Source organism: Schistocerca americana, chromosome 5, assembly GCF_021461395.2.
Source record: "Schistocerca americana isolate TAMUIC-IGC-003095 chromosome 5, iqSchAmer2.1, whole genome shotgun sequence".
Classification (NCBI taxonomy): domain Eukaryota; kingdom Metazoa; phylum Arthropoda; class Insecta; order Orthoptera; family Acrididae; genus Schistocerca; species Schistocerca americana.
Window position 1 is genome coordinate 389455938 of NC_060123.1, and position 24740 is coordinate 389480677.

Here is a 24740-nt window from a genome sequence, read left to right on the forward strand (position 1 = left end):
CAATGTAATAAACGTAAACGAACAGAAAATGTAATTGAAGCATTACCAAACACTGCTTCTGTTCACAACAAAATTCATAATCCATTATGCTGGGAAACTCCGCACATACGCTTGTACCAAGATCATCTTGACAGCCACTAAATTGAATGCCTTGGATCAATCACACTGTTTCACTGATATATTTTTTTTTCTTTCGATACAACTTTGAAAGCTGAACATACAGAAATTTTAGTCATACACAGTCTTATCTTTATTGGCAATACAGTGACAGAAGGAAACTAGAATTTTATCTAATTATCCCAACACAAGTATTTCAAATATCAACCAACCTCTCGCAAAACCTGTAAGCTTCTGCGGCAGTCAGTTGTTACAGTGAAATGCCAGCTAACTCTAAAAGGATTTCAAATTACACTCTGCCTTTCTATATTAACCAGACGTTTAAATTGCCAAAAATAGCCTACAGCTTGAGGAAATATTTCTTCTGGCATTTTCTTCAAGTTCTGCAACAATGATCTGCAGGGTGTAATGTCAAACATTATCTTTGGTGTGACGTCATAAGCGAGTGACTGCGTGTGAGATCGCTCTCTAAGTTTTTCATATATTTTTAGGTTTCAGATACATATTTTAACGGGTTTTGTGATAATATTTACTATATAAGTGACTTATTAGTGGTTTCTTCATTCACCTCTGCCTTTCTTGTGTTGTGACCTGATATTTGTGAGTGTTTCGTATCGAGCAACTTAACCTCTTGCCTGTGTTTACATTCCGCGCTGACCAGTTGCAGCTGTAGCGGCGCATCGAAAGCTAAGTACTAATTAATTGTTTGTGTATAGTGGTTTATTTAGGAACTTTAGTAGTCTTCAACCGGTGTTCTTGGTGTTTTGTGGTGAAATAATTTCAGAAGAGCCTTTTGGGAACTGTTTTCAGCTTCGTTACTGTGTCATTAGACGTTTGATTCTCTTTCTGTATTAGTCTTTTGTTATATTCACATTTGTTGTTTATTAATACTGTTAATAATAGTAGTTACTTCCCTTGTAGAGTAAGTTTGTGATTATTGTAGTCAGGTTTTTAACATCATCTTATTGTAGTAGCGGAACTTAGAAAAAGTAAAATTTTACCATGAGTGACAAGTGTGGGTTTTGCCGTAGGTTCGTGAGTAGTGGATTGCGGTGTGAGACTTGTTCGAAGTATTTTCACTGGGGGGGGGGGGAGGGGGGGGGAGGGGGGGGGGGGGGAATGCAGTGGGGAAGCCAGTGGGCATTCTGGTGAGATCCTCTCCTGGAACTGCAGGTTATGTAGCAAGAGTAAGTTGATAGAGGAGCAGGAGCGTAAGATCTGTGCCCTTCAGGTGCAGTTGAAAAACGCACAGGGGAAGCTAGATAGGATGAGGAGGGAGAAGAGGGTTGGGGGAATGGGAGCTGGCTGTTGGCAAGAGATCTGCTAGGAGAAGGAGATTTTCAGATAGTTTTACTATTGGTGTTTACAATAGAATGACCAACTGTTAGAGTCTAGTGGAGAGGAATCTCTAGTAGTTGTAGATATAGGAAGTATGCAGCAGACCTCAGTAGTTACTGTGCCTAGAACAGTTGCAAAGTCTAAGAGGAAGAAGAAGGTTCTGCTGTTAGGTAGTTCTCATGGCAGAGGTGTAGGCCAGCCGTTGCAGGAAGTGCTGCGGAGTGAGTACCAGGTCACCAGCATTGTGAAGCCTAATGCAGGGTTGGCTCAGGTGACTGTTAACATAGGGGGGTTATGTAGAGATTTTACTAAAGAGGATCAGGTAGTGATTGTGGGTGGGGCTGGTAATAGTATTGATAGGGATGGGGAGTATAACATAGATGGTGACCTGGAAAAGATAGCCATTCAGACTGGCAACACGAATGTGCATTTCGTGGAACTGTTTCAGCGTCACGATCGGCCTCATCTTAATACAGCCGTCAGGCGTAATAACATGAGACTTGGGGGTGCGCTGATGACAGAAAGCATGGGTCACATTTCAGTGGTGTCGGTGGAGTCTATCAGCAGGACGGGTTTCACTAGACATTGGCCTGCACCTCAACAGGTATGGGAAGGGGAGGTTGGCGAAGCTTATAGGTGACAGCATAGGTGGGGTTGGTGGGATCACTCATGGGAAAATTCCTGCAGTAGTGGGTGTTAGAGCTGCACCTTTTTTAGATTGAAGTCAGCTGATAGGTATTCCTGCTTAAGGGAAGTCTCTCTAACAAAGAAACCACTTTCGACAAAACTTAGGTATCCGATTAATGAGGGAATTAGTATATTTCATCAAAACATGCAAGGCATTAGAGATAAAGTTAGTGAACTACTTATAGATGTTGACTCTGAAATTATTGGTATATCTGAACACTTCTTAAATAAGGAGATAATTCAGAGGCTTCCTTTACCAGGATACAGGTTGGCTGGCAGCTTTTCGAGGAGCTCTCTGCGGTGTGGGGGAGTAGCCATGTATGTGAAAAACGGTATCCCATTTGAGTCAATTGATGTTTCAAAGTACTGCACTGAAAAGGTGTTTGAATGTTGTGCAGGTGTGGTTAAATTTAACGGAGCTAAACTTCTAACTGTTGTTATTTATAGATCCCCAGACTCCGATTTCACAACATTTTTGCTAAAGCTAGAGGAGGTTCTTGGTTCACTTTATAGGAAATACAAAAAGTTAGTTATATGTGGTGACTTCAATATTAATTGTATAAGTGATTGTGCAAGGAAGAGGATGCTGGTAGACCTCTTTAATTCATATAATCTTATGCAAACCGTATTCTTTCCAACGAGAGTGCAAGGGAACAGTAGAACAACCACAGACAACATTTTCGTTCATTCCTCACTACTAGAAGGGCATTCTGTTAGCAAAAAGGTGAATGGCCTTTCAGATCATGATGCACAAATTTTAACTTTAAAAGATTTTTGTGCTGCAACACGTGTTAAATATAGTCATCAGCTGTTCAGGAAAGCTGATCCAGTTGCTGTAGAGACCTTTGTAAACCTTATAAAGGAACAAGAGTGGCAAGATGTTTATAGTGCTGATACAGTAGACGATAAATATAATGCTTTTCTCACGACTTTTCTCATGCTCTTTGAAAGTTGCTTTCCGTTAGAACGTTTAAAACAGGGTACTAGCACAAACAGGCAGCCTGGGTGGCTGACTAGAGGGATAAGAATATCTTGTAGAACAAAGTGGCAATTATATCAAAAAGTTAGAAACAGTCAAAATCTAAATGCAGCAGCCCATTACAAACAGTATTGTAAGGTGCTTAAAAATGTTATTAGGAAGGCAAAAAGTATGTGGTATGCAGATAGAATAGCTAAGTCTCAGGATAAAATTAAAACCATATGGTCAGTCGTAAAGGAAGTTGCTGGTCTGCAGAGTCAGGTCGAGGATATAGAATCAGTGCGTAGTGTGAATGTCCGTGTTACTGATAAGTTGCATATATGTACAGTATTTAATAATCACTTTCTGAATATAGCAGGTGAACTAGATAGAAACCTAGTTCCAACAGGGAATCATATAGCGCTCTTAGAAAAAAGTGTTCCGAGACTGTTACCTGAAATGCTCCTCCATGACACTGACGAGAGGGAGATTGAGTTAATAATTAAATCACTAAAGACCAAGAACTCTCATGGATATGACGGGGTATCTAGCAGAATAATGAAGTATTGTTCTATGTATGTTAGCCCAGTTCTCAGCCATATCTGTAACTTTTCCTTTAGGAGTGGTCGGTTTCCTGACCGATTAAAGTACTCGGTAGTGAAGCCACTTTATCAAAAGGGAGACATTGATAATGTTGACAATTTTAGACCTATTTCTATGCCATCGGTGTTTGCTAAAGTTATCAAGAAGGTTGTATAAACAAGGTTACTGGAGCCTTTAAATTCACATAATTTGCTGTAAAATGTACAGTTTGGTTTTAGAAATGGTTTAACAACTGAAAATGATATATTCTCTTTTCTCTGTGAGGTTTTGGACGGATTAAATAAAAGGTTGCGAACGCTAGGTGTTTTCTTTGATTTAACAAAGGCTTTTGACTGTGTTGACCACAAAATATTACTGCAGAAGTTGGACCATTATGGAGTAAGGGGAGTAGCTTACAATTGGTTCGCCTCTTACTTTAAGAACAGAAAGCAGAGGGTAATTCTCCGCAATATTGAGAGTGGTAGTGATGTTCAGTCCCAATGGGGCACTGTTAAGTGGGGCGTTCCCCAAGGGTGGGTGCTGGGGCCACTGCTGTTTCTTATTTATATAAATGATATGCCTTCTAGTATTACAGGTGATTCAAAAATATTTCTGTTTGCTGATGACACCAGCTTGATAGTGAAGGATCTTGTGTGTAATATTGAAACAGTAACAAATAATGTAGTTCATGAAATAAGTTCGTGGCTTGTGGAAAATAATTTGATGCTAAATCACAGTTTTTACAGTTTCTAACTCACAATTCAACAAGAACTGATATTTTAATCAGACAGAATGGGCATATTATAAGCGAGACGGAACAGTTCAAGTTCCTGGGCGTTCGCATAGATAGTAAGCTGTTGTGGAAAGCCCATGTTCAGGATCTTGTTCAGAAACTAAATGCCGCTTTATTTACCATTAGAACAGTATCTGAAATAAGTGACACTTCAACATGAAAAGTAGTCTACTTCGCATATTTTCATACGCTTATGACGTATGGTATTATTTTTTGGGGTAATTCTTCTGATTCAAAAAGGGTATTTTTGGCTCAAAAACGGGCTGTTCGAGCTATATGTGGTGTAAGTTCGAGAACCTCTTGTCGACCCTTATTCAAAAATCTGGGAATTCTGACATTGCCCTCACAGCATATATTTTCTTTAATGTCGTTTGTTGTTAGCAATATTAGCCTATTCCCAAGAGTTAGTAGCTTTCACTCAGTTAATACTAGACAGAAATCAAATCTGCATGTAGAATGCACTTCCTTGACTCTTGTGCAGAAAGGAGTGCAGTATTCTGCTGCATCCATTTTCAATAAGCTACCACAAGAACTCAAAAATCTTAGCAGTAGCCCAAACTCTTTTAAGTCTAAACTGAAGAGTTTCCTCATGGCTCACTCCTTCTATTCTGTCGAGGAGCTCCTGGAAGAGCTAAAAAATTAAGTAAATTCCAGTGTTACATTGTTGATTTTCTTCATTTAAACTTACGACTTGTCACCTGAATATGTTTTTTTATATTTCATTTTATCTGTTTCTAATATCGTGTTATAATTTCATGTATTGACTCGTTCCATGACCATGGAGACTTCTCCTTAATTTCGTCCCACGGAACAATAAATAAATAAATAAATAAATAGATAAATAAAAACATATGAAGGAAACCTAACTGGGCACCTAGAACTGGTATGAGGTAAAATAGATTTGATGTACAGCTGAATCCTAGCACGACCGGGGCTCCAGACAGGCTGCCGCAGCTGCTCCAGCTGAGCCAACAAATGTACAGATGTGGATTAATCCCAGTATGGGGAATTTTGGCAATGACAATCTCTCTCCCCTCAGGAAATGGCGACCATCAGGCAATCTTAATAATTGCTATGTTACAGCTCTCTGAACTATGACAGGAAATCACAGTTACATATTACTGCAAATCTGAATACATCTGCACTCTCAGAAAAATGAGGTGTATCTAACAACACAACTGTATTTCAATATCTTTAAACCTACAGAAGATAATATTTCACATCAAATAAACATTTTCAAAATGAATCTCTGAATTAACAATTTTTAAATGCTTCATGTGATTTTAACATGTGATATCTCACAATTTGATTGCACAATAGATATCATCCCTGAACACCACTCCATCTATTTTTATACTGACTTATGACACATTTCACAACTGTTTTGTAACGCAAATGTCTATCAGAACACCTTATTCACCACATTTACACAGCTAATGAATACCTCACACATTGTCATACTTGTGTAGTTATTTAATGAACAGTTTACTACTTTACCAGTAACTTTATTTAAATGTTGATTGCAAGTGCTATTAAAAAGCTATGCTAATTTGAAAGTGGTCCATCACATGTGTTAGCAGACACCACAATTTAAAAGAGTACCAAAAGGTGCTTCTATCCAGAAGGCATCAATAATTGTTTAAATAATATTTAATGACAATTTGTTGTCATTTGATATGAGCACACTTGGCAAGAACACTAGCTTATTTATGAACAATCCTTTATTTGTAATTGTTGTGAATGACCTGAGTGTGACTGAATGTTTACAACATTTTTTTATTTAAATATTGTTGTAATATTATAGTTTAGTCTGGGAAGTGGTGAAGATGAGTCAAATCATGACTGTAGCATGTAAGAACAATGTATTTTTGGTGGGGAAGGCCTTCAGCCAATGGAAAAACAGACAGTAGTGCAGTACTAAGGGAGTCAACAGCAGACTGGGAGTTTCTCGAGAGAAGAGCTCAAGGGAGCAATTCTGGGACACTTTTACATCGGTGGTAGAAGAAGACAAACCTGTGTAACGCGTGTGATTGAGACATATAAGTGATAGATTCTGGGCAGTGAACAGCTACTGCCATACTTTAACATCTGAAGGGACTTTGCATTTTGAAAGGTCTGAATGTACTCCTGAGTAGGGCTCTAACTTTTTCTGCTTGATTTACAGAACTGAGAATAGACACAGTATGAGTTACTATCCTTTGAACCATGTGTGTTAATTTGTGAATCATCATTCTGAACTTGAGGTGGTGAATGTTCGAGTATTGTGATTATGAAATAGACTTAGTTTTTGCTTTTGCATATCTCTGACAACAATTTAGTTCAGAGATTTTGCTATCATTCTCGTAACGCTGTAAATGTAACTTAACTGCATTTCATATGGGAAATTTCCGTCTGCATTTTAACTGAATCTTGTATGACCGCCTTACGTTTACTTGAGATGTCCTTTCTTGAATAAACATTATCAGCATAATTCTCCATCGTGTACTTCAATTACAGACATTATCTATTCTAATGTCTGCATCATAAGGCATATCAATGTTGTGTTACAACATATGCACAGCATACAGACAAAAGCAAAGCCAATTATGGTCAGCAAAATATATTGCACCACTGTTAGTATAACTGATGCTATTAAATAATCTGTACTTTCACAGGAGAGAGGAAAACTGTGTATCTAAGTTGTATGCAAAATTGTATAACGCTGGAAGAATCAGCCTGGACATATAACAAAAAGCAAGACAATATGGAGTACACAGAACACAAGTTACAAATAACTCAATGAGATAAAATTATTATCTGAAATGTCAAAGAGAATATAGAAATTGCAAGATAAAATTAAGAACAATATTTAGAATGCTTAAAAGGTTAAGAACGTTAAAGGATCACGACAAAGCTCAGGTTGTCGATTTTATTTTAAGCCACGTGGCAGTTGGGTCATTAAAACTTTTACAATGTTGAGAGGAATGAGCTAAAACTGCACATTTCAGTTACACCAGGTTTATCCCCCCCCCCCCCCCCCCCCCCACTTATCCCTTCCCTGTTCCCACTCCAGCATTACACAGCCTTCTTTTCCATCAATGCATCCACTGTCATTTTACCTCTCTCCTTTTACATCCCCACCCTCCATCCAACATCCTGACTGCACCTTGCTGCCCTATCCTCTTCCCACTTTGTCGCTGAATGCTCCCACAAGCAGTGCTTTACTGTCCCCTATTCTTACCCTGCTATCCCTTCCCCTCCCCACACTAGCCTCCTTGTTACCCCCACCACCACCACCCAGATTCCTTCTCCATCGTGCGTTGTTGCTTGCAGTCTAGACCCAGCAGTCAGAACCAGTGGTCACGTAAGTGCAAGTTGCATTTGCATGAACATGAGTATGTCGTCTAATTCAGAAGAAATGCCTTCTGGCTAAAAGCTCACTTATTTAGCAATATTTTTGTTGTGCCTGTCTCCAATTCAACATCTCCACTATATGGTGAATAGCAATCTATCCTTCCATAATAGATTAAAGCAAAACAAGTAGTGACAGTTGAAGTCAACGTAAATGAAAAACAGATTTAAAATAGGGGGGGGGGGGGGGGGGGGGGGGGGGGGAAGAAGACACCAAGAAATTAAATACATAACACATGGTGCCATCTGTTGGCATCAAAAGTAAAGACATGAAGTCCATAAGAATTACAAAGACATAACAGCTCATTTACAAAACAGATATAAAATTTATTAAATAAATACATAAGCCAAATGCAAAATATGTCCCCAATTTTAGCCAGCAACTATGGTAAACTTTTTCACAAAACTAGAGTTGGTAATGTGGGGACCTGTGATTGATTTGACATGAAATGACCCATTCGTCTTTAGCATCACAATCCAAAAGCTTCTATTATCTTCTTGGCTGAACTGCTTAACTGTGCAAGATTCACTTCTGTACAAGGCTATACTCCAAGCAAATACCTTCAAAAAACTTTCTAACTGAATCATTTTATGTCAAATCAATAAATGAAAGTATGATTTTCAACTTGAGCCTCTTAGATTTATTAAAATTAAGTATGCGTGTAGTATTCAAAAATATTAACACAAAACAATTTTTTTACATTTTTCTGACGAAAAGTTACTGACAAGAGGAGGCCACGATGCTGGGATCATGGATTTACTCCAAACTTTGTACGTCTTTAGTAAGCCATTAAACAACATTATACGAAAGTAGTACAGCGGACTACTCAGTCAATTCCAAGAAAATCACCGGAGAAGTTACAAGTCTATTATGTAAATCATGTACCTGTGCAAAGGTGCCGATTGTAAGAATTCATTGTGGTCTAGTGGTTATCGTTTGGGCATGAGAAGAGAGTTATGGGTGATGTGACAGTTTGAATTCCCCTACCGCTTATATATATAATGGGGGAAACATTCCTTGTGGGAAAAATATATCTAAAAACAAAGATGATGTTACTTACCAAACGAAAGCGCTGGCAGGTCGATAGACGCACAAACAAACACAAACATACACACAAAATTCAAGCTTTCACAACAAACTGTTGCCTCATCAGGAAAGAGGGAAGGAGAGGGAAAGACGAAAGGATGTGGGTTTTAAGGGAGAGGGTAAGGAGTCATTCCAATCCCGGGAGCGGAAAGACTTACCTTAGGGGTAACCGTCCTTTTTTTCCCCCTAAGGTAAGTCTTTCCGCTCCTGGGATTGGAACGACTCCTTACCCTCTCCCTTAAAACCCACATCCTTTCGTCTTTCCCTCTCCTTCCCTCTTTCCTGATGAGGCAACTGTTTGTTGCGAAAGCTTGAATTTTGTTTGTGTGTCTATCGACGTGCCAGCGCTTTCCTTTGGTAAGTCACATCATCTTTGTTTTTTATATATATATATATATATATATATATATATATCAATCACTGGTCAAATTATTTAATTTATATGAAATTTGATAGGTAATATAATGGGGGAAAAAAAACCACTTGTGTTTGCATGAAGTTTCAATTTATGCTTTCCATGTCTGAATAACCAATAGCATCCTGCAATGTGTGATGTCGAGAGCACATCTGACAAATAATTCTACATTATTCTTTTGGTCTGGCACACTGTGACCTACTATATTACCGATTCTGGAGTGGGAACGAGCGACTGGTCCCTGGCACGAATCCGCCCGGCGGACTTGTGTCGAGGTCCAGTGAGCCGGCCAGTCTGTGGATGGTTTTTAGATGGTTTTCCATCTGCCTCGATGAATGCAGGCTGGTTCCCCTTATACCACCTCAGCTACACTATGTCGGCGATGGCTGTGCAAACAAGTTCTCCACGTACGCGTACACCACCATTACTCTACCATGCAAACATAGGGGTTACACTCGTCTGGTACGAGACACGAGACGTTCCCTGGGGGAGGGGGGGGGGGTCTATTGGGAGCCGAACCGCACAATAACCCTGGGTTCGCTGTGGGTCGGCGGTGGGGTGAAGTGGATTGCGGTAGACGTCGTGGGGTTGTGTACCACTGCGGCTGCGGTGGGGACGGATCCTTTCCGTCGTTTCTAGGTCCCCGGTTAACATACAACATACATATTACTGATTGTGAATAACATCATTCGCATCATTACTTATCAAAGTTTGACTTGGGCTTTCCAAGCCTGTCCCTATTCCTTGAAAATGTAATTACAAATAGTAAACAGAATGTGAATTTTACAACTTCATGAAAATGCTTGTCGGCTTTTTTAATTATAGCACCTTTCAAATGTCATGTAAATTAATAATGAGACCAGTGATAAAAAAATACAGATTAAAAAATGAGTGTTGGCAGGATTTGAATCATTGCCTCATCCACAACCATCTTGCCATGCACAAAAACTATAACAATATGACCAGAACGAATTCTTACAGCTGGCACCTTTGCACAGATACATGACTTACATAACAGACGCGTAAAGCTTCTCTTGTGATATTCTTGGAATTGCCAGAGTAGTGTACCTTACTACTTTCACATTATGTTGTTTCAATGGCCTACTAAAGGTATACAAAGTTTGAAGTAAATCCCTGATACCAACAGCATGGCCTCCCCTTGTGAGTAATAGAGTCCTCAAAAACATAAAAGGAATACAATTTTCAGTTTGCAGAAAGATGCTGATTTGTTTACAACTTGTGTTCAAATAAAGCTTGAACACTGAAATTGAGTTCATTTGAAAAATAATTAGCTGAATATATGTATTGGATGTGACAGCCCAGGGCTTTTGAACTAGGCCATTGGGATAATTATGTCCAGGCAGAAGTGAGAGTGGTGGTGAATTGCTGTAAAGGTCTGCATTCGAACAAATGTTTGCCTCGAATGCCAAGGTCGTATGGGAGGCAATGTTTGACATGGAAAGGATGGCAACTGTCAAAATGTAAGTACTGTTGTTTGTTAGCAGCCTTGATGTGGACGGAACTGTATAACTGGCCTTCGGTGAGGATGAGATCAACATCAAGGACAGTGGCATGGGATTCGGAATAGGACTATTTGAAATTTAATTGGGAGAAAGTATTCAGAGATTCCAGGAATTTTAAAAGATCAGCCTCACCATGAGTCCATGGATCCCAGGAAACACACTCCAAGTGACCCATGAAGAGGTTGGCATACGAAGGAGCCATCCTTGTTCCCATGGATGTACCCCTGATCTGCTTGTATGTCTGCCCCTCAAAGGTGAGGTAATAGTTGGTAAGTATAAAGTTGATTAAGGTGAGCAAGAATGATATCTTAGGCTTGGAAACAGGTGGGCGTTGACTGAGGGAATGTTCTGCAGCAGACAGACTACGTACATGAGGGATGTTCGTATAGAGGGAGTTGGCATCAATGGTGATAAGCAAGGTGTGCGATGGGAGTGGGATGAGCACGGATTTCAGATGATCTAGGAAATGGTTGGTATCTTTACTATGGGTTACAGGTGTTGATCAACACCAGGCCAGTTTTACAAAATTTCGTCTCCTTTCACAACTTTGCCTATTGCTTTTTCTTTTCCAATCATTGTTTTGGGTTGTATCAACTATTCTTGTAATGAGAAGTTCTCGTCCACTCATTGCCTCTTGTTAACCATAGTCTGGTCTCATGATTTTCGGGCGAATTTTTCCGATTTTTTCCAAAATTTTTCTATGTTTTTCTTCCATTTTTCTATCTTTTTCAACTCTCTGCCTCTCATTTTTGTCACTCCCACCATTTCTAACACTCCAAACCATTCTCTCTCGCCATGGTGAATCCCATCACATTTTACATCTGTTCTTTTTGAAAACATTCTTTTGCACTATCAAAATTAAGGTCCCACATTCTGTTTCTTGAAATATTGAAAAACCCTGTTTCTGGATGTAATCTTACTCTACACAAGCCTGTTTTACAGTTTCAAATACAGCAATCTCTTTAACTTATCTGACTAATCTGTGACCTATATGCCTCATCTGCCAGTTTGCACTCCACCGTCTTCTCTCCTTCTACAAAATTCTGCAGTTGCCTGCCTCTCTTGTTTCCTTGGATAGTGTCATCTGCCAAACCAACTTCAGACTGCAACAACATGTCAAACTTCGCCTCAAAAAGCTATCCCACCTTCTCCTAACATGCCTCAACAGCGGTGTTTTCCTTCCTGTCCCTCTGCAGGTCCCCATACAGCCACACCATCAACCACCAGTCCTCTCCTACAAACCGAGCTTGGCGAACCTACTTAACATTCCATAGCCTTCACCACTGCCTCCTGGACCTCTCATAATCACAAGAACAGTCACAACACACAACAGTACAGTGTTCTCGACCTCTAGTCCAAAGCACCCCCCCCCCCCCCCCCCCCCCCGCCTCCAAGAATTATCCAAAGGTCTCATCAGCCCTAAACCTGTATTTAACAACACTGCTTTGGTGAAGGATGTACATGTAATGTCAACTGGAAATATCACTTTGCAACCCAATCCCAAAACCTTTCCAACAACAAACCTGACATTGAAACCTGCCTTGAACAGTTCCGACTATGATCCTAACTTGATCCACCACCACCTCAGAATCATTCCTTACAAGCCTTCCAAGAATTCCTCACATCCAGCATTGCTTCACAACCTTTCCTTAGGTCCTTATGACATGACCCTAACCTGTCCTCTGCAGAACTCTAGGCTCTACGTTCCCTAAAAGCTGATGACTCCATCATTATCCTCCTATCTACCACTGTGGTACTTGACTGACAGGAGTATTTTAGTGAAGGTCTACACCAGCTGTCCGATACCTATACTTACAGCATCTGCCATCAAGATCCCATCCCTGTTATTCAAACTGACCTGCAGTCCCTCCTAGAAACCTCAGGCCCCTCACAGAGACTTACACCTCAATCCATAGAACTTATTATCACAACTAAACCTCACACCCCCACCTTTTACCTTCTTCCTAAGGTTCACAAACCCAATCATCCTGGCTGTCCTATAGTTGCTGTCTTCAAAGCACCCACCAAACATATATCTGCTATAGTTGATCAACACCTGCAACCCATATACAAAGACTTCCCTCCTATATTAAAGATACTAACTATTTCCTAGATTGTCTGAAATCCGTGTCCACCCCACTCCCACCACACACCTTGCTTGTCACCACTGATGCCATCTGCCTCTATACCAACATCCCCCAAGTACATGGACTGTCTGTCAGCTGCTGGACATTTCCTCAATCAACACCCACTGATTCAAGCCTGACATTCTTCTTACTCACCCTGATCAACTTTATACTGACCTACAACTACTTCACCTTTGAGGTGCAGGCATACAAACACATCAGGGGTATGGCCATGGGAACCACGGTGACTCCTTCCTATGCCAACCTTTTCACGGGTCACTTGGAGGGAGCTTTTGTGGGATCCATAAGCCTTCAGTCCCTAGTTTGGTTTAGATATATTGATGACATCTATGCTGTATGGACTCATGGTGAGGCTGTCCTGTTAAAATTCCTGGAATCTCTAAATACCTTCTCCAATTACATTTCTCATGGTCCTATTCTGAATCCCATTCCACTTTCCTTGGTGTTGATCTCATCCTCACCAAAGGCCAGCTACACACTTCCGGCCACAACAAACCTACTAACAAACAACAGTAAATACATTTTGACAGTTGCCATCCTTTTCCATGTCAAATGGTCCCTCCCATATAGCCTTGGCATTCGAGGAAAATGTATCTGTTCAGATGCAGACTCTTTACAGCAATACACCACCACTCTCACTTCAGCCTGGGCGTAATTATTCCAACGGCCTACTTTTGGTACTGTGTTGTGGTACTGAATTCTGCAGTTCACCTCTAAATTATTCATTATGAACCACATATTATATTATAAAGTAAAAGATGTATAATAATAACTATGTCCCTGAAGACACTGTTTCAAGATTTTCCATTATCAGCTTGACACAGTATTATGACTACACTCTTCTTTAGAACATATGGTCATGGTCATCATCATCATCATCATCATTTAAGACTGATTATGCCTTTCAGCGTTCAGTCTGGAGCATAGTGTCCCTTATAAAATTCCTCCATGATACCCTATTCAGTGCTAACATTGGTGCCTCTTCTGATGTTAAGCCTATTACTTCAAAATCATTCTTAACCGAATCCAGGTACCTTCTCCTTGGTCGACCCCGACTCCTCCTACCCTCTACTGCTGAACCCATGAGTCTCTTGGGTAACCTTGCTTCTCCCATGCGTGTAACATGACCGCACCATCTAAGCCTGTTCGCCCTGACTGCTACATCTATAGAGTTCATTTCCAGTTTTTCTTTGATTTCCTCATTGTGCACACCCTCCTGCCTACTTTTTTTGCTACGCTTCACAACTCACATTAGATGATGACAGAGGACTGTACAGAGTTAAAGTAGCTAGCAATCTTCCAACACCAGATCAAATGAATTTCGTTACTTGGGTTACCTCTTTGCGGTAAACAGTTCAAAATGAATTTTATTTTTATTATGTACCACTTGCCATAGAGTCAGCTCCATGGATTTCTCAGTTACAGAATTATAAGCAGCTGTCTTTTTATCCCTATTATGTATTCCCTGCTTTTAACTCTCCACAAACATATATGATTCTATATACCTTGATAAATTCGGCCATCACCTTCTAGAAAACTGACTTGTCTCTGCCATTTTACAACTCACTCTGCACACACAGATGAGAAACACATGAGTGAACAAACAGCTGACTCAAACACGTTTCTGTCCACATGCTGCAACTTGTCTCCACAGATATTATTTGAGCCACAGATTTGAGCAATTCCACTACAACCTGTAAAGGTTCGAGAATTTCTGTGTAAATCCTAGAACTACTCAGCCTTCTACCATCTCAAACACACAATATTCAAGATAAGAGTGTGGGACAGTAAAATCCTACCTACTGCGTGTCACATTTGTGTGTCCAGGTTTAAAATCAGTCGCGGGAAGAAAGTAGACGCGGCAGTCGAAACGGCACTAACAAGTACCTGTCAGGAAATCCATAGATGGTTTGTGAGTGTGTACGGAAGACCCACGGAATCTATATGCAGCTTTGTGCTTATTGTGTCACTGACTATCGTTGTGTGAAACTAGAACAGCTGAAAAAGTTCTCATATAGACTCTTGACTCAGCCTTGTTAGAGGCAAGACTTTTTTCAATCTCCTTTTCTGGAAGTCATGGTGTCTAAGCAGACTTACTTTCGAATGTAAATCAATTTGTTTCTAACAAACGACTGTACGAGGGACTTAATGAAGTTACATATTAAGTCGGAAGTGAGAATTTTTATTGTGCTTGAAAGTCAAATACATCATTGATTTACGAAATGCAAAGTTTGTATGGCTACTTATTTCACTAGTAGAAAGAGGTTTCAACGTTTCTGTACCTAGCGTTATTCAACGGAGAAGAAGTCAAGAGAGTTTCCACAGCTGGGTATCCAGTAAAGAAGAGTGGCTGCAAACCCCAGGTAAGTCATCTCGTAAAGAAGTGGAATGTGGTTTGGGGAAATAAATCAGTATTACACAGACCCAAACTCGCACTTTAAGTCGTCAAAAAGTTAGAACGTGGTGACCTGTATGACAGGACCGAAAAAACACAAATTTTCAGTCAAAAACAAGAAAAGAAGCTTTTCTGTGTTGCCATAGCAACCAACCATAATATGACAAGGGATTTATTCTGAGACATTGGAATATGTTCAGGTATCTCATGGAGCAAAATTTGAATGAATAATGGTGAAGACATGAAAAATTCACAACGTAAAAACAGCAAAGAAGATTTCGATGTATTTGTCTAAGTAGAAATATGCCTAGAATGCTCCAACCAAGAAGATCCAGTGCGGGAAGCATACAGCTCTCTCACACATTGCGGGGATGCAGACGCAGGAACCAGTGTACAACTGACACTGCCGGCACCAGCTGCTGTTCACCTATGTTGACCTGCCTCCACATCCGCTCACCTACGCTACGAGAATTCTACGCCGGATGAGCGTGAAACAAAACTTCATTACTTCAGTACGAAGTGGTACAAAATACTGTTGAGTGAATTTTATTTATGTAGTTGTCATATTTAAAGTTAGTTTTAAAGGCTTACAAAAGCTAAAGCATACAAGAGTATGGAAAATATACAACAGGTTGGGGAAATTCAAGACCCTGCTATGGCCATGAAAATTAGCAAAGAAGTGCCTGACTGGGCTGAATTGGTAAATTTAATCAAAGCACAAAGTGCGACTAAGTAAAGAACTAAGCTTAGTAAATTCTCAATTAAATACCCAGAGTGAAACTTTAAATGCTCAGAGGGAAACTCTAAATATTCAAATGACAAATTTAGGTTTGTTTAGTGCCAAGATAGACTCTCAAAGTGAAGAATTTAGCAATCTGCGCGAAGGCATTAGCGCTTTGAAGACCGAGTTCAATGCTGTATGTACTAAAGTAGAGAATTTAAAAGCAGATCTAAAGAATGAGTTTACAAACTCTTTGACTACTCACATAAATCATATGTTTACTGACCTAAGTCAGAAACAGAATGACACCTTTCAGGAACTTTCAAAAAGGGAACTTAAAATTGAGATCAAATAGTATAGAATCTGAACTTATTGAAAAGTTAGGATCCTTTGAAAAAGTGTACAGTATTAAGTATAATAATGTAAGGGTTACATACTTAACAAGAGTGTGTAGATAAGCAGAATGAGTTAATGCCTGTCATTCAATTGCAAATTACAGGTGTCAATACATGGGTAGATAATGTAGAAAGAAATTTCAAAGAGAAAATAGCTAACTCTGATATTATAAAAGTAATTAGTTTGGAGGAACAATTTGGGGAAATTATAGATTGAAAAGTTATCAAGAGAATAACATCCAGGAATGTATTGTCTATTCCTTCTTCTGAACTTAATGATACCAGGAAGGGTATGGACAACCTGTGGAAAGAGATTAAGCTTATCCAAGATAAAGTAGAAAAAAGGGTATCTTCACCGAACATTGTATTAAGTAGTGAAGCTGTGGCTGATTTACAATGGGGAGCTAATTCAGGGTTATCTAGACAATTCCCTAAATTTAAGGCGTACGGAAATGTACATTCGACCCATTTCTTAAATAGGTTTAACCAAGCATTACCAAAAAAATTGGGAAGATTCTAAGAAGATCGAATTTGCTGTGGGGTACCTTCTAGGCCTCAGAATGGAGTACAGTAAATACTGAGATTTTTTTCTCTTGGGAGGACTTTCAAAAGAAATTTAAAGAGAAATCAGGGTGCAGACGTGGACAAGGAAAAAAACTTCCCTAATTTCTCCCGGGTAAAAATACACTTTTTCCATGTTAAGCTATTCCTCAGCACTGTAAAACTCATCAATCCTTTGAATGTTTATGGTTTTATATACCGACGTAGAATTTCCCGGCACTTTAGAAAACGAAACTCAGGATGGGGCACGATTTTTTAAGACCTTTGATGTGCAGCAACATGTACGTTACGTATTTTTGTATTACGAAGGTATAAATTTGAATTCTGCCAAACAACGCACTTTCCAAAGCATTGAAATCTAGATTATGATGCAATTTTGTAGACCAGTCATAGCTCGTCACGTGATTTCGCCAGCTGATGACAGCATAGGACATGTGATACAGTCAGCCAACAGCAATATCACTCTTAAGTAGCGTGAACACACAAATAAGAAAAGTTAATGGTTTAAATTAATATACACAGCATTCACATATAATGTTGATCTTTTTTGCGCATGATACACTTTAAGGTACATCACACAAATGTGCCAGTAAAATTTTTAATTACGATGTAAATGTCTTACCTTCTGGGCTCGAAATTCTTCTAAATCATCATCATCATCATCATCATCATCATCATCATCATCAAAGAGTTGATTTTTTAAAACAGAGACAAACACTTTGTGATTTAAGAAAATCATTGTACATTCTCGCATATAGTTCATACTGCGTAAAAGGAAATTTGCTTTGAATGTAACACTTTTGAAACCAACATTCGCAATATTTTCCCGCGACCTGTTAGAAATAGATTCGTTTCAGTAGTTGCAACAGAGCACCAGATAACAGGTGTCACCACGCTTGCCCAGCTACGATGTCGCAAAAAGCCCATATATATGTTTGTACGTGTAAAACATTAAAAGATCTTACATTATGTCATAAAAGAAACAAGACATCAGAGGATACTCCAAGAGCGTCGGAATTTCGTGAACCATAATAAATGCATAATTCGGCTTAAAATGCACACTCGTACGTAAATTTTTTGGAGTACCAGTACTGTATTGTCTCGTGTTTGGTTCTTTATTATGGCATAATGCCATACGTGCACTTGAAATGCAGCGAACAATTGAAACTAGCCAATAGTGTGAAATTAAATAACTCGTTTCAAATAAATTGACTGCCTCAGCAGAAAAGATTAATGAAAGCCAAATCTCTTTAGCAAACTGGCAAAAATAACTTCATTGTTCTGCAAGGCGATTAAGCTTGACTGTCAGAAAGGTGGAAATAATATCTGAAACTAATAACATATTTTGGCCTTCCGTAGTTATGCGAATGTATTTTAATTCATCTGATAGCTCCCGGCCACAAAAATCTGTTTTGTTATCATTTAACGTGAGAGCAAAAAATGAAGAGGAAACAACAAAATCACTGAACATAAACACAGGTCACGTGGAGCTGACCCACCTCCCCACAACAACTCAGACTGCTCTGTGCATCAGTCCCGGATTTACTATTATTTCCCAACCAGGGCAATATTAAGCAATGGCGCTCAGCCACACTTCTGTAGCCAGAAGCAGGAGAAGGTAATACTCATACGCGACTCAACTGCGCATGCGCAAGAGCCCGGCTGCAACTGCTCAAACGAATCTAATTTAAACAGTTGTCACATCACGCTCATCGGAGGCAATTTGTTGTTATGAAGCATTGCAGTCTTCCTAAAGCCTTTGACACACTTTGCTGTTGGCAGACGCTTATATGAGCACTGTTTTGTTGTTGTATATGGCGCATTTCCTTCGCAACTCCAGTTTTATTTTCTTTCTTTTTTTCCTCTCGTTCATGTTTTGTTGCTGCAGTAGCAGGATACAGTAATATCCTTTGTTAGAGTATTGGTTCTTACCAGTCAAAATCACAAAAATTTAACTGAAAACTAAAACAATGAAAATTTCCCAGAATTCTAAACAATTCCCGGGTTTTTCCCGGTTTTCTCTCAGATGTAAAAATTCCCAGGTTTTTCCCAGATCTCCCAGTTGTCCCAGGTTGTATACACCCTGGAAATACTGGTCTGGCTGTGCTCAAGGAAAGTTGATATCAGATGTATGGGACCCAAAATATTACAATAATACTTGGGGTACTATGAAGAAATATTTCGATTGGCATTTAACACAAGCGAAGTACTTAGATAAGCCAATGGAAGAAGAGGGATTGGTACGTATTTTAATTGGATGATTGCCCATCTATGCAAGAAAAGACATCTTAAGTAGTGATTGCAGAACAGTAGAAGAGTAGTTGTCTTTTGTTGATGCACTTGATGCAATAAATAAGGACGGCAACGAAACTTTACACCAAAGTGAAAGTTCGAACTATAAAAAGAATAGTGGGAATAATTTTAAAACGCATGAGGCAAACTCAGCAAAAGTACAGCAGTACAATAAGAAAAGTTGTAACGGTAATTACCAAAAGAAGTATCCACATTCAAATATAGATCCAGTAACTTCTCAAAAATTTGTACCGAGTAACCAAAAAACACAAAATAGGAATGTAGTACCTCGTTACGGTAACCAATCTGTAATTAGTAGTAATGAGGAAAACTTTGTTCAATCTGGATCCAGGGCTGGGGCCCAGGTCATGGAAATAGATTAGGAGGCCGTATTCCATATAAGTATGTTAACTTTACGCACAAAATACCCACAAAGGAATGGTTGTCGCTTGAAGAACTAAGTTTAGCTACTAATAACCCACAACCTATAATGGCAGGGACAGTGGAAAATTCCGAGGTTAACATATTTATAGATTCGAGAAGTGAGGCATCACTCACGTCAAACGCATTTTTTAACTCTATACAGAATAAACAGCACTTACCGTTATTGCCAGTGACTGGAGTATACATAATCAGGATAACGGGGACAAAAAGTAAACTTGTAAAATACGAAACTCAGGTGAACTGCAGTATTGGAAATATGTTATTTCGTCAAACGCTGTTGATTGTAGAGAATATTAATAGAGATGTACTGTTTGGTTTAGATTGGTTGTTAGAGTTTAAAGTCATCTTAAACTTTGATGTACATCATCTTTGTTTTAGTAAAGGGAACAGTAGACGCTGGACACCTTTTGTGACAAATAGTCACTCTGAGGAACAAACAACGGAGTGCCAGTGTCTGCGATTAACAGCTACAGCACAATTATCATCAAAAATCGATAATATTGATCAAGGAACACATTGAACTGATATGCAAGACAAAGTTAAAGAATCCCTAATATTAACTGATCAACAAAGAGGAGATTTGTATAAAATTTTAATGGAGTATAAAGTGGTATTTTATGATTGTCCAGGTAATATCGGCGACCATATTTGTAAATTTAAAATCAAAGATGACACTCCATTCTTTTGCAAACTGTATCCACTACCAGTGAGTTCAAAGGGAGCAGTTTGGAAGGAGATTAACAAAATGATTGATAATAATATTATAGAACAAAGTTCCATTGTAATGAATAATCCTCTGATAGTGGCGACGAAAACTACAGGTGGGGTACGATTAGTCTTGGACGCTCGTACATTGAATCGACATATAGAAAAGGAGAGCGACCGGTCGATTAACATCAACGAATTGTTATTCAAATTTGAAAAGGCACAATGGATTTGACTGCGGGATTTTGGCAGATACAATTACATCCAGAATCCAAAAAGTATACAACCTTTCTGTTTGATGGAAAATCATATCATTTCAACGTATTAGCATTTGGACTTAATATCTCTGTGTCCGTATTTATACGTGTGTTAGATGAAGCACTAGGGAGAGATTTATTGAAGGATTTGATAATACACGTAGACGATATCCTAATAATATCACCTACTTGGGAGGAACATTGTCGAACTTTGTGCAAGACACTGAAAAAATTTGAAGAGAAAGGTATTACGGTGAAGCTGTCAAAATCTTTTTTGCACGGCAAGAACTTAAGTTCTTAGGGCATATTGTAGGGGTAGAGGGAAAGCTATCAAAGAATGTCTGCACCCCCAAAAATGTAAGAAAATTAAAAGGATTTATAGGTATGGCCGGATACTATCAACGGAACGTACAAGGGCAGGAGTTAAATGATGCAAGAATTTTACATTTATTAAAAAAGGCAGTACCCTTCTCTTGGGCTCAATGTGCAAATGATGAATTTGAAACATTAAAAAGAGCACTTGTTGAGTCACTCATATTACATCATCCAGTTATGGACGAACGGATTAATATTTCGACAGATGCATCTGATTACAGAATTGCTGCTGAATTTTTCCAAGGAGAACCATAGCTTTAGCTAGCCATAGCCTAAATAAGCATGAACTAAATTACACAGCTACCGAAAAAGAACTATTGGTGATTGTGTGGAGTATTCAAAAGTTTCAAACACTAGTATGGGGATCAGAAATCCATATTTATACAGATCATCAAGCTTTATCCTTTCTGATGAGTAGTCGGTTACTACACAGTAGGTTGATTCGTTGGATGCTTCTCCTACAGGAATACAATATCAAGGTACGATACATAAAAGGTTCTGAAAATATAGTACTTGATGCATTATTGAGGCTACCCACAGTAATGGAAGACTTGAAACATATGGAAGGGCCCGGGGTTCTTTTTTCCATTAATTTTATGTAAGCAGAATATCCTAACATCGGGGTAAAAGAGAGGGTTAAAAGAATAACAGAGAACGTCCCTCATGATTCTTATTTCACAGAAGTATTTTCTATGTGTTTCCAGAACTCGTTGCTGTTGTTGTGGTCTTCAGTCCTGAGACTGGTTTGATGCAGCTCTCCATGCTACTCTATCCTGTGCAAGCCTCTTCACCTCCCAGTACCTACAGCAATCTACATCCTTCTGAATCTGCTTAGTGTATTCATCTCTTGGTCTCCCTCTACGATTTTTACCCTCCACGCTGCCCTCCAATACAAAATTGGTGATCCCTTGATGCCTCAGAACATGTTCTACCAATCGATCCCATCTTCTAGTCAAGTTATGCCACAAACTTCTCTTCTCCCCAATCCTATTCAATACTTCCTCATTAGTTATGTGATCTACCCATCTAATCTTCAGCATTCTTCTGTAGCACCACATTTCAAAAGCTTCTATTCTCTTCTTGTCCGAACTATTTATCGTCCATGTTTCACTTCCATACATGGCTACACTCCATACATACACTTTCAGAAATGACTTCCTGACACTTAAATCTATACTCGATGCAGGGTGCGATTTGTGCTTTTACCAGTGGTGGGGATGTCTTGGGGGTTAGAAGAATTATATTTGTTACTAGCTTGGACCGTGGCGTTACGCATGGTTAAACAGCTATTTATAAATAGATGTTAATTCCGAAACTCACTATTGGCGAGTATGCACTATCAGAAAAGCCATCCCTTGTTATATCTTTAAAGTACATTATAGGTAAAGCTTATTTACAAAATCATCTACATACGGGTACAGATATACGATGGGAATTCAAAAAGTAGAGGCACATTTGTGAAAGGTTGGCCGGCCGGAGTGGCCGAGCGTTTCTAGGCGCTACATTCTGGAACGGCGAGACCGCTACGGTCGCAGGTTCGAATCCTGCCTCGGGCATGGCTGTGTGTGATGTCCTTAGGTTAGTTAGGTTTAAGTAGTTCTAAGTTCTAGGGGACTGATGACCTCAGCAGGTAAGTCCCATAGTGCTCACAGCCATTTGAACCATTTTTTTTGTGAAAAGTTGTACTTATGCTGATGATATAAAACTGAAACATATTAATAGTATTATTAAAAACTTTCAGTGTTCGGCTCCACAAATTTAAATAATATGCAAAGTTTTACTCCAATGCGTGGGAAATAAACATCCCAGGTTGGGATGCATAAACTAAAACCAGAGGAGTGGATGGTCTGATGCAGAGGGGGGGAAATCCCCCCCCCCAACCCCCCTGCAAATCGCACACTGACTCAATGTTAACAAATTTCTCTTCTTCAGAAACGCTTTCCTTGCCATTGCCAGTCTACATTTTATACCCTCTCTACTTCGACCATCATCAGTTATTTTGCTCCCCAAATAGCAAAACTCCTTTACTTCTTTAAGTGTCTCATTTCCTAATCTAATTCCCTCAGCATCACCCGACTTTATTCGACTACATTCCATTATCCTCATTTTGCTTTTGTTGATGTTCATCTTATATCCTCCTTTCAAGACACTACCCATTCCATTCAACTGCTCTTCCAAGTCCTTTGCTGTCTCTGACAGAATTACAATGTCATCGGCGAACCTCAAAGTTTTTATTTCTTCTCCATGGATTTTAATACCTACACCAAATTTTTCTTTTGTTTCCTTCACTGCTTGCTCAATATAAAGATTGAATGACATCGGGGATAGGCTACAACCCTGTCTCACTCCCTTCCCAACCACTTCTTCCCTTTCATACCCCTCAACTCTTGTAACTGCCATCTGGTTTCTGTACAAATTGTAAATAGCCTTTTGCTCCCTGTATTTTACCCCTGCCACCTTCAGATTTTGAAAGAGAGTATTCCAATCAACATTGTCAAAAGCTTTCTCTAAGTCTACAAATGCTAGAAATGTAAGTTTTCCCTTCCTTAATCTAGCTTCTAAGATGAGTCATAGGGTCAGTATTGCCTCACGTGTTCCAACATTTCTATGGAATACAAACTGATCTTCCCCGATGTCGGCTTCTACCAGTTTTTCCATTCGTCCGTAAAGAATTCGCGTTAGTATTTTGCAGCCGTGACTTATTAAACTGATAGTTCGGTAATTTTCACATCTGTCAACACCTGCTTTCTTTGGGATTGGAATTATTGTATTATTCTTGAAGTCTGAGGGTATTTCGCCTGTTTCATACGTCTTGCTCACCAGATGGTAGAGTTTTGTCAGGACTGGCTCTCCCAAGGCCGTCAGTAGTTCCAATGGAATGTTGTCTACTCCCGGGGCTTTGTTTTGACTCAGGTCTTTCAGTGCTCTGCCAAATTCTTCACGCAGTATCTTATCTCCCATTTCATATTCATCTACATCCTCTTTCATTTCCATAATATTGTCCTCGAGTACATCGCCCTTGTATAGACCTTCTATATACTCCTTCCACCTTTCCGCTTTCCCTTCTTTACTTAGAACTGGGTTTCCATCTGAGCTCTTGATATTCATACAAGTGGCTCTCTTTTCTCCAAACGTCTCTTTAATTTTCTTGTAGGCAGTATCTATATATACCCCTAGTGAGATAAGCCTCTATGTCCTTACATTTGTCCTCTAACCATCCCTGCTTAGCCATTTTGTACTTCCTGTCGATCTCATTTTTGAGACGTTTGTATTCCTTTTTGCCTGCTTCATTTACTGCATTTTTATATTTTCTCCTTTCATCAATTACATTCAATATATCTTCTGTTACCCAAGGATTTCTACTAGCCCTCGTCTTTTTACCTACTTGATCCTCTGCTACTTTCACTACTTCATCCCTCAAAGCTACCCATTCTTCTTCTACTGTATTTCTTTCCCCCATTCCTGTCAATTGTTCCCTTATGCTCTCCCTGAAACTTTACCTCCTAATCAATTGGGAAAATGGAAAATTGTAAATCATAACCTGTTTTTTGGAGAGAC

The 24740-nt window shown here is 39.3% G+C and overlaps 1 protein-coding gene across 4 annotated transcripts in view; it reads right to left on the bottom strand.

Annotated features, from left to right (window-relative positions):
* Positions 1–24740, bottom strand: part of LOC124616130 (E3 SUMO-protein ligase PIAS3) — a 267104-nt gene that overhangs the window by 139085 nt on the left and 103279 nt on the right. The window lies entirely within an intron of this gene.